Source organism: Bidens hawaiensis, unplaced genomic scaffold (assembly GCF_021521415.1).
Source record: "Bidens hawaiensis isolate Kalapana, Puna unplaced genomic scaffold, B.hawaiensis_p1.1 tig00041863_1, whole genome shotgun sequence".
In the NCBI taxonomy this organism is placed as follows: Eukaryota; Viridiplantae; Streptophyta; class Magnoliopsida; order Asterales; family Asteraceae; genus Bidens; species Bidens hawaiensis.
In genome coordinates, this window is record NW_027497422.1 from 7,215 (window position 1) to 19,316 (window position 12,102).

Here is a 12,102-nt window from a genome sequence, read left to right on the forward strand (position 1 = left end):
TCTACCATAACAACAAAACTTCAAACCGCTATATCAGCTTCATATCAGATACCATGCTTACTTAAAAAATACTTAATTTTTACAACAAACTTCTGCAACCCCTATTAAAAGCCCTTGTGTGTGTGTTTTTTTAAGAGAGAGAGGGAGAGAGATTAGAGAATAGAGTCCATCTCCTCTCGGTTATTGCATGTCCGGAATTTTGGATGGACGAAAAATGCCATGTGTGCACCACTGTGGATGCTTTAGGTGTAGCAATTCATCATATGAGGATAAATGTTTAAAACTATTGATTATTTGTTGTTTTTGTAGTGTTTTGAATTTTATATTTTTAAAGTGTTGTCATTCGAGCGTTTCTTATTTTTACAATTTCTATTAACCTTGAATAGGTTATTATTTTTCAAACCTATCACAAAGCACATGTTAAGATAATAGTTGAATAAGATCTACCATAACAACAAAACGTCAAAACCGCTATATCAACTTCATATCAAATACCAAGCTTACAATTAAAAAATACTCAATTTTTACAATAACAAACCTCTACAACCCCTATTAAAAACCCTTATGCGAGTGTTTTTTATAGAGAGAGAGAGAGAATGGAGTCCACCTCCTCTCGGTTATTGCATGTCCAGAATTTTGGATGGACGAACAATGCCATGTGTGCACCACTGTGGATGCTTTAGGTGTAGCAATTCATCATATGAGAATAAATGTTTAAACATATTGATTATTTGTTGTTTTTGTAGTGTTTTGAATCTTATATTTTTTAAAGTGTTGTCATTTGAGCGTTTCTTATTTTTACAATTTCTATTAACCTTGAATAGGTGTTATTATTTTTCAAACCTATCACAAAGCAAAGGTTAAGATAATAGTTGAATAAGATCTACCATAACAACAAAACGTCAAAACCGCTATATCAGCTTCATATCAAATACCAAGCTTACAATTAAAAAATACTCACTTTTTACAATAACAAATTATCTACAACCCCTATTAAAAACCATTGTGCGAGTGTTTTTTAGAGAGAGACAGAGAAAGAATGGAGTCCACCTCCTCTCGGTTATTGCATGTCTGGAATTGTGGATGGACGAACGATGCCATGTGTGCACCATTTTGGATGCTCTAGGTGTAGCAATTCATTATATGAAGATAGATGTTTAAAGCTACTTATTATTTGTTGTTTGGTTGTGTCTTGAATTTTATTTTTTATTTAAAAGTGTTGTCATTCGAGTGTTTCTTATATGTGGGTCATGTTGTTTATTGTTAATAATGTGAGTTCAACTCATTATTAGATCCATCTAAGATCAATAATATATATATATATATATATATATATGGGATGGTTCAAAAAAGAAATAGATTTATTGCAAGAAATGAAAGAAATTAACAGGAGCTCTAGATTTAGTTTGATCAATAGTTATTACTCAAAATGGCATTCTTGTAAATTTGGTATCCCCATTTAAATTGGTTTTAATACCAGAAGGGTATTTAGTGACATCTTTTGTAGCTTCATTTAAAACAATTATGTAGCTTACAATTAAATCTCAATTATAACCTAAATTAACTCTTAATAACACATTTATGTCAATTCTCCTTTTCATAATTCATCCGATGACAATTCACAAATCTTCATTTGAGCTTTAAAAAACTACAATTTATATGATTAATTTATTATATATAAACAATAAAGACTAGTTTTGTGTAGGACTAAAATTTATGTGGTTGATTTCTTCAATTTAGTAATAGTGTATCCAAATTTGCAGGTGGTTTATTTTTCCCATAAATGCCTTATGCCCTTTTAATGTACATTATTTTGATTATATTATTTAGTGTTAGTTTATGTTATTGTATTCAATAAAACATGACATATAGAGTACATTATTTGGGGAACATTGTTTGCCCATATTTATTTTTTAATATTTGTTGGATTGGTTGTGAGTAGAGGAGAGAGAAAACTGTAATGATAAAAGTATAAAAAATATTTTTTAATTGAACATGAGAGAGAAATGTAGTGTTTTTAGTGTAATTATAGAGATAAAGATAAAGAATAGGATGAGAATGCTCTAAGTTCCCTTATTACATATTTACCCATCCTTAAAAAATCAGTTACACATTTCCCCTCCCTGAACCACATAGATTACATATCTCCCCATTTCATTAAAATCAACTAACTAAATAACTGTTTTACCTTTAATAAACTATTTACATATATCCCTTCTTAATAGCAACAATTACATATATCCCCAATATATACTCAAATTGAGTCGGTGTTATTTACGAACATATCGAAGCTAATAAATTCCAATGAAGTTGATTTTTTTAATCATTAACAAATATAAAAATGTATTCTTTACATAGTTTATTGATTGAATATTTCCCATCAAAATTAGCTGAACAATTATACCAATAATAATAATAATAATAATAATGTAAACGAAAAAAAACAAATTTACCTAGACTCTATCATCATCATTAAACTGTCCAGGGGCAATGTGAAAGGCATTATGCTCACCATCATTAAAATTTCAAGTTCTGCACACAGACCCATGCTAGCTTCAGTTTGAAGCATTTTTCTGATCCTTAGCCTGCTATAACCAAGAATCACATGGTTTCCAGCAACCATCATTAAATGAACTCAACATATCAGACGACAAAAGAAGAGTCGATTGCGAAGAGATTGTTCTTGTTTGGAATCTGTTGCGTGAATGAAAGCCAAAAGACTGTTGGTTACGATAGCCGTTCTCAAGAATTAAACGGCAAAGAATCTCATGAAGCACAGTGGAGAGGTGTGGTTTAACTTTTTTCTATTAGGGTATTTGTAAATTGAAAGGGTAAAAGGGTCATTACATATCAAAAGGAGAAATATGTAATTAAGGTTTTAATTTTGAAGAAATATGTAATTAAGAGGCCTAATAAGGGGATATATATAAAAATTCCTTTTTTCTTAATTGATACAATGTATATATACCTATAATTAGAATTCATAAGTATAACAAAGTGTCAGCATCCACTAAATATGACAAATGAGGTAATGAACACGACTTAAAACACAATTTAGGACTACAACTTACTTTCCACTATCGACACTCAAGAGACTCAAACTTACTTTCCAAGATGTTTACTTCCAATACATCTTATATTAGGACCAAATAGGTAAGAAAATACACGTATTTGTATTAGTAGAAGTTACAAATCATTATAACAACGTTAAAGAGTATGAGTTTATGATGTGTTTTGGAAGAGTGAAGAAGATATCTATCTTCACCAGAAAGAAAAATGTGTAGTAGTTAAAGCCCCTTATAATAATTAAATAATTTCAAATTATATAAATTAGTTAACTAATTAAAACAAAAGGTGACGTGACATAGTTGATGGACGCTAGTTAAATTAATGGTGGGACCCATTTTCCCCCACGTTGTTCCCACATACATACACGCACAACAAACTGTTGTATGAAAAGGTTCGCTCTTTATATATAGTGAGTCTGGGGCATTATTCGATCCCACATAAATACGCACAATATGTTCAACACAATCAATAAATTAATAATAATAGATAAACAATACAAATATTTATGTGGATCAAGGCAAGTACCACCAACCCAACAAACATCCAAAATCTAATATTAAGTGATTCGAATCACGCTCAATCTAAAGAAAGAAAACCAATCAGCCCAATCATATATTTTGGATCATGTGGATTTGATTAGAGAAGCTTTAGTTAATAAGGTTAGTTGTTTCATCTAATAGCCAGATCAATTGTTATAAGCACAACCAGGCTCAAAAACCTTATCGGCTCAAAAACCAGGCAAACCCGGTTAAATACCCAACCATACCCGGAATCAGTTCCCACCCGAATTGGTTCATGACTTTTGTTGACAATATCCGGAACCGGTTCCTGCCCATGTATACTAGAAAACACCAAACTTGAATTATAATCGAACCAGTTCACAAGGCCCGTTGATGCTGAGTTGGATCAAATCTGTTAATTTTGTTATTCAAGACAGCTCGGTAGCGCATTCCTTGTAACATTACAATTATTCGTTCGAGCCTTAGACATCATTTGCATCATGTGATAAACCTCTCTCAGCTTGAGCCATGCCTACCAAGAAGTAAACTGTTTTAGGGCATGTTTGTTTACCACTTAATGGAACCATTCTGATGTAAACGTTTAGACATAAGTGTGTTTGGCACGTTTAAAAGATGCATCTGAATAAAACTTTTAACCCCTGATTTGTTCAGATCAAATATGGAGTTTGAATGAGAAAGAGGACCAAAATAACCCCTAACTCATCTCTCCTTTTCTCATTTGGATCCCTTGTAACCCTTAACCAAACGATCCTTCCTCCCAATTGACGGTGCTGCTTCCCAATGAATCAACAAGCCTTTCTCAACCAAGTAATTTTTATCTCTAACAGCAATGGATGTGATTTCTGAAATTGATGTAACCGTTTGGTTAGTTCTTTGTTTTATCATATGCTAAGGTGTTTGCGTTTTGATATTTTATATTAGCATGGACTAATTAAATCGATGGTATTGGTCATATTTGTTAGAGATTAGGGCTTCAATGGTGAAATAAAGTTGGATTGTCTGAAAACACATTGAGATTTCGATCTGAATTTGAAAAATCATATAAAATCAATCATATATCTAATGGAGGTGTTTAATATATTTTCAGAAAGCTTGGTGAGTCTATTTTTAAAATTTTTGATTATATGAATCAACATGGGTAGTAGGGTGGGTTAAAATCATAAAGAACAGCAGTTGTGCAGAAAGTTGTAATCCTATCTTTCAAAAATCATATAAAATTAACTGTTGATCCAATTGATTCGTATAATATATCTTCTGAAAGCTTGTTGAGTCTAGTTTTACTGTTTTTGATCATATGAATCAAACTTTAGTAGTAAGGTGGGTCAAAAACATCTTCAACACAAACACACACGCACAAACGAAAGCAATAAATAAGAGACACGAGATTTTACGTGGTTCGGTCAAGGCGACCTACGTCCACGGGCTGCAACTAAGGTATTTTATTAAGCACGGTACAAAAGATTACAATACATGACAATGGTATATATAGAGAACAATTAGGTTAAATGACTTAGGGACCAAGAAAACTCCAAACGGGCCATCCTCTATAATTAAACGGGCTGACCCTTTTGTCTTCTAATCATCAACCAACGAACACGACCCAAATGCCTTCACTAATCCTAACAATCTCCCACTTGAAGGCCTTGCGGTAAACTCCAGCCCGCCATTCAAGTACAAAGCAACCTTGTCATCAGTATTATCGGTAATCTTTAATAACAAGTCTTCCAAGCTTCCAGTTCCCATAAACAAGCTAAGACTTACCACCTAGTTGCAGCAACCCCCTTCAACATCTAGTACCAGAAGGGCCAGTTGAAGCTCCACCAAGCCCCAACTCGTCAGTCAAAACTGACCCGTCCTCTATCTCAACTGATACGCACGATCCATCAGTTCCAGAGATTACCCGAGAACCACTACCACTCTCCTCTTTCAGCAAGAGTTCCTTAGGAGAGATTTTATCAATTGAAATAACGGTCTTCAAAACCCAACGTTGTTTTGTAACTATTCCCGAAACACAACCCGCGCTCCCACTGTCACCGAACCCCTTACCTGTTTTAGACCTCCGACCCCGCTCAATTTGAATCACCTTGGCACCAGGCTCCACTCTTGCAAATTGAACCTTATTTTGCCCCTTCGACTCAGCGAACCCGGGTTTGTTTTGAGGGACGGTCATACTTCCCTCTGTAGGCACTTGCACCATGTATAATATACCATACCTGTTTCCACGAGCAATAACCATATTACTTTTAGTTACCTTCTATTTACCTCCACCGAACTTTACTTCCATGCCTAGTTCATCCAGTTGACTAACAGATATAAGCCTTCTCTTCAATGATGGAATAACCCTAACATTCTTCAAGTTCCAAACGGTTCCTAATGGAATTACCAAATTAACATCCCTCATGCCCGTAACATTAAGAACATCACCATTAGCAATACATACTTTACCAAAGTTACCAACCTTTAGATTCACCATCGTCTACCTGTTGTGCGTAGCGTGAAACGAAGAACCGAATCCATGACCCAAGAGTCCACCATGCTATCCACACTGCAAAATAATGCCTCGTCATTACTAACGCCTTCATTAACGCCTTCATTAACTTGTTCAGCAGTGTTCACCTTAGCAGCCTTTCCCTGTAATTTGTTTGGACAATCACTCTTAACATGTCCAACTTCATTACACCTCCAGCACTTCACATTCTTCCGAGTTCTAGACGAACTCCTCCCCCGACTCCCACTGCTCCTGTTATTTTCCCTTCCCCTGCCAGCATAAAACATACCAGAAGATGATCTGTCACTCGTGCTTTCCGGCGAACGTCTTCACCCAACACAATGTCTCAAACCCCCTCAAATGTCAAACCATCGGCCCCCGTGGAACTGGTTATGGCCGTTACAGTTCCAGACCAACTCTCAGACGAAGAAAATAACAATATAACAGCTTGAGTCTCATTATCCAATTTCATGCCCATAGAAGCTAACCTGGACATAACTGAGTTGAAATCGTTAATGTGACCCGTGACTGGACTTCCCTCGTGCAATCTTGTCATAAACAATTCCTTCATCAAGAACACCTTATTGGTTGCAGATGATTTTTCATACATATTTGATAGAGCCGCCATCATACCACGAGCCGCGGTTTCTTTCATGATATTAAAAGCAACACTCCTCGTCAAAGCCAATGTAATTTTACCTCTAACCTTCTTGTCCTTTGAGTTCCAAATTGCTTCTTCGGCTTTATCCATTTTATTCGGATTTTCCTCCAATACCATATCTAAATCATGTTCACCAAGTAACGCCTCTATTTGCATTTTCCACCATGCAAAACCAGTCTCGTTAAACTTGTCGATCGAACCTTCCCATCTTCAGACATCGCAAACGAGAAAACAGAGAAAAAAAAAACAATAAACAAAACTCTAACCCAAAACCCGAAACCTTTCTTGCACCCCGAAACTCCTTTAACAAATACTCGAACCACACAATCAAAGCAAACCCGAATAACAAATCGAATCTTGAACACCCAACCTTCGATTCTAGTTCAGCAACAAGAAGCAGTCGACACTACTTTTTTCTTTGATTAACAGTAGTTGAACATGACCGTAGCACGATATCTCGTTGACGGCATCGATTCAACAGGAGAACCCTAACATGCAATACGGTAACTAAATTATGGTGGTAGAGAACCAACGAACCGCTCCCAAGTCAAAACCTTATTGCAAGAGGACAAAAAAGAAATAATCTTTTCTGTTTCTTTGTTTTTCGTCACACATACCCAAACACCCCAAAAAGTAAAAGGCTTTTTTTGTTTGAAAGATATGAAACAATAAAAGAAATTGCACCTCCCCTTGAATTGCAAATTAATTCAACCCAAACCACCTTCTTGAATATCACGTCGGACCAATATTCTTGCAGGTTTTAAGAACAGGATTTACAAACCTGAAAAAAAAAATTCGTCTCAGTGCACCGTCTTCTCAACAAACCTTCGGCTCTGATGCCACTTTTTAGGTATTAAACAAAGTCGGTACGCAGCGGAAACACAAACACACACGCACAAACGAAAGCAATAAATAAGAGACACAAGATTTTACGTGGTTCGGTCAAGGCGACCTACGTCCATGGGCTGCAACTAGGGTATTTTATTAAGCACGGTACAAAATATTACAATACACGGCAATGGTATATATAGAGAACATTTAGGTTAAATGACTTAGGGACCAAGAAACCTCCAAACGGGCCATCCTCCATAATTAAACGGGCCGCCTCTTTTGTCTTCTAATCGTCAACCAATGAACCCGACCCAAAGGCCTTCCCTAATCCCAACATTGGTAGCCACTTCAACCAAAAGGTCCCATTAATCGCGTACTCGTGTACAACGATTATCCAATTACAATTAGCGCCTATTTTGCACCTTCATTTACTTCATTTTTTTTACCGTTTCAGACCCAAATTGCCAAAGTAATGAAATCTCTTTTTATTGTAGATTATGGCAAGCATCGTCCTTGAAAATAGCGTGAACTTGGTGCAGATGGTTCGTGTGTACACGAACAATCACGCAATTGTAAGCCACACATCCTTTATTTAATTAACTACCTCATGGTCGTAAGTTATATAATATAACATCCCGAAATTTCTAAGAATATTATAATTAAATTAATTAATATCAGTGGGAAAGTTTACTCGGGTTAGTCGGGAAATAATTAAAAGAGTAGAAGCTAGTATGGGTCGGGCTAGTGTTGGGTAATGGATATGGGTTATGGACTTGGGAAGGAAGGAAGAGACCATGGGCTTAAGCCCATGATCCATAATTATATAAACCTTAATCCCCATTTTTCATTCATTTCACACATATTCCATACACCACCAAAACACACACTTAGCTCTCTCTCATCCTACTCTCTCTTTCTAGCCGAAATCTAGAGGAAGAAGAAGGATAAACGATTTTCGACCCGAGGTAATGATAGTATGATGTTATTTATACTCAAACCCGTTAGTTATAGTCGCGTAACGACGAGCCGACACCGTTAAACCGTTTAAATCACAAGATCCGGGTGGAATCGGGTATAAACCGGACCTAAGATGAGTTTAGGGATCACCCTAGCTCAAATCTGGATCAAACGGGACGAAAAACGATGAAAACGGTGGAAGAACGAGTGAGATCTCGTTTTTCCGGCGAAAACGCGGTTTTCCGGAATTGACGGCGCCGGAAACGCGGCGCCGGAAAAGATAAAGGTGTCAGGGAATGTTCCCTGACCTAACCCTAGTTCGCTAAGGAAACTTAGAGAACTAGAGGGTGATTCGTTAGCTAGTTCGCTAAGGAAACTTAGAGAACTAGAGGGTGATTCGTTAGCTAGTTCGCTAAGGAAACTTAGAGAACTAGAGGGTGATTCTTTAGCTAGTTCGTTATGGGAGCTTAACGAATCAGAGGGTGATTCGTTAGCTAGTTCGTTATGGGAGCTTAGCGAATCAGAGGATGATTCTTTAGCTAGTTCGTTATGGGAGCTTAGCGAATTGGAGGGTGATTCGTTAGCTAGTTCGTTATGGGAGCTTAGCGAATCAGAGGATGATTCTTTACCCAATTCGTTAAGGGCAAAGTAACGAACTAGGAGTTTAATATAAAGACAGAATGGTCCCTGGACTTAGAAAAGAATTATATAATTACATAACAGCCCTTGGAGTTTGGCAATTTATGAAAGATACCTTTAAAGGTTAATGAGTAACGATTAACTAACCAGGTAATGATTTAATGAAGTAAAACAGCTTAGACGTGTAAGACTAATTAAGTAGCAATGAGATGACTAGAGCGGTACTTAATACTGTAATTATTAAACAGTTAGACGCGCACAGCTCAAGAAGGAGTAACCGTTAGCAGAAGAAGTAACCGAGTTCAGGTGAGTTTCTAGCCCCACTTCTGTGTTATGCTTTCGGGGCTGTGTGCATACTCAATGTGATAGTTAATACACTTACCCTAATTGGTAAGTGTATGCCATTATGATATCTATATATGTCTTGAATGAGAATGAAAGCTTGCGGGTACGTGAACGATCTTCGGATATTGCACGTACTATCAGGTTATAAATACAGATTTGAATATTGTATGTAACGTAAAGATGATTGCTTGTCGGTACGTGAACGATCTTCGGATATTGCACGTACTATCAGGTTATAAATATAGATTTGAATATTGTATGTAACGTAAAGATGATTGCTTGTCGGTACGTGAACGATCTTCGGATCTTGCACGTACTATCAGGTTACAAATATAGATTTGAATATTGTATGTAATGTAAAGATGATTGATTTTCAGTACATGAACGATCTCCGGATATTGCATGTATTGCCAAGAATAGTGATTGTCTCCTTATATGGATATTAAATAATAAATTACGTACAGAGTTCCTTCTACGGATAATATGTATACAGTGTTCCTTTAATGGGAAGCTTAGTGTTCCTTTAATGGAAAGTACAGTGTTCCTTTAATGGAAAGCATAGTGTTCCTTCAATGGAAAGCATAGTGTTCCTTTAATGGAAAGCATAGTGTTCCTTTAATGGAAAGCATAGTGTTCCTTCTATGGAAATATATAGGATGTTCCTTCTATGGAAGTATATAGAGCGTCCTATGGAAAATTTATACAGAGCGCCTTTCTCTGGAATGTATATATAGCATGGGCAATAGCCATGGTTCTTTTAATAGATATTATGTGACGTTCCTTTTATGGATATTTATATAAGGTTAAGATGTGTATGTATGTAAGATATGTGTATGTATTGTATGTCGCCTGATTAACTAGAACTCACTCAGCATAGCTGACTTTTAGTATGCACGCAGGTGAATATGATTAAAGAGCTAGCATGGGGTTGGCACATGGCACGGATTGAGCGGCTGGCATATGAAGATGAAAGAAATGGTGTTTTAAATATGATGTTTATTATCATGGTTTTAAAGAAAAGATTTAATGTTTTGTAATGAATGATTTAAGTTAACGTTTCCGCGAAAGTTTTAATAAACTCTGATTTGTAGAACTGTGTTTATGAGTAAATCCAACGCTAAAGTAGGGCTAACGGGTTCGGGGCCTTACAAGTTGGTATCAGAGCAAAGTTCGAGAGATTAAAGCATCCTACATGCTTAGACGCGAACAGAGAATGGGATTTAAAATGAGAAAGAAAGAAGATGCCAGTTCAAGATAGCCATGTGTCACTCAAGCAAGCTCAGTAAAGATAAAGTGTATGGTAAATAATGTATGTTAATGTTAGCTTATTTGCTAAATGAAGAATGAGTGCAGGTTAGGGATATGATTAATTGATCTTGATTGATTAACTGTTTAAGAATAGAAACCAGTACAAGTGAAATCATGAAGGGAAGTATGTAGAACCTGAGGAGTAACGCAAATAGTTAATTACACATGATCAATGTCATTAACTACTTACCTTACGAATCATGTGCTAAATAATTCTTAGAGTGATAACATTTGTGTTTCCTTAGAGATAAGATAGATGACTGTTACAAAAGAGGCGGACACGAGAAGAATCTGAGGCAGAGCGATATACGAAAACAGCATGACTCCAACTGCAAAAAGTAATGAAGAAGGATCACGCTTGGAGCTTGTAGTCAGATATGCTAAGAGAGTTGCCAAATTGTCACAAAGCATCAAAGGAAGCCCTTGGAAAGACGAGACGAGACTTGAGACATCGAGAGCCTCATGGACAAGCTACCTTAATAGCTAAAACACATGATCACCGCTCGATGACTACAAGTCAGGAGTAAGAAGGATAACCCAGAAAGCAAAGGCGATTCAATAAAGTGTGTAAATATAAGAAGTTTTCCTTTTACAAGGATAAACGATTTTCGACCCGAGGTAATGATAGTATGATGTTATTTATACTCAAACCCGTTAGTTATAGTCGCCTAACGACGAGCCGACACCGTTAAACCATTTAAATCACAAGATCCGGGTGGAATCGGGTATAAACCGTACATAAGATGAGTTTAGGGATCACCCTAGCTCAAATCTGGATCAAACGGGACGAAAAACGATGAAAACGGTGGAAGAACGAGTGAGATCTCGTTTTTCCGGCAAAAACGCGGTTTTCCGGCGATGACGGCGCCGGAAACGCGGCGCCGGAAAAGATAAAGGTGTCAGGGAATGTTCCCTGACCTAACCCTAGTTCGCTAAGGAAACTTAGAGAACTAGAGGGTGATTCGTTAGCTAGTTCGCTAAGGAAACTTAGAGAACTAGAGGGTGATTCGTTAGCTAGTTCGCTAAGGAAACTTAGAGAACTAGAGGGTGATTCTTTAGCTAGTTCGTTATGGGAGCTTAACGAATCAGAGGGTGATTCGTTAGCTAGTTCGTTATGGGAGCTTAGCGAATCATAGGGTGATTCGTTAGCTAGTTCGTTATGGGAGCTTAGCGAATTGGAGGGTGATTCGTTAGCGAGTTCGTTATGGGAGCTTAGCGAATCAGAGGATGATTCTTTACCCAATTCGTTAAGGGCAAAGTAACGAACTAGGAGTTTAATATAA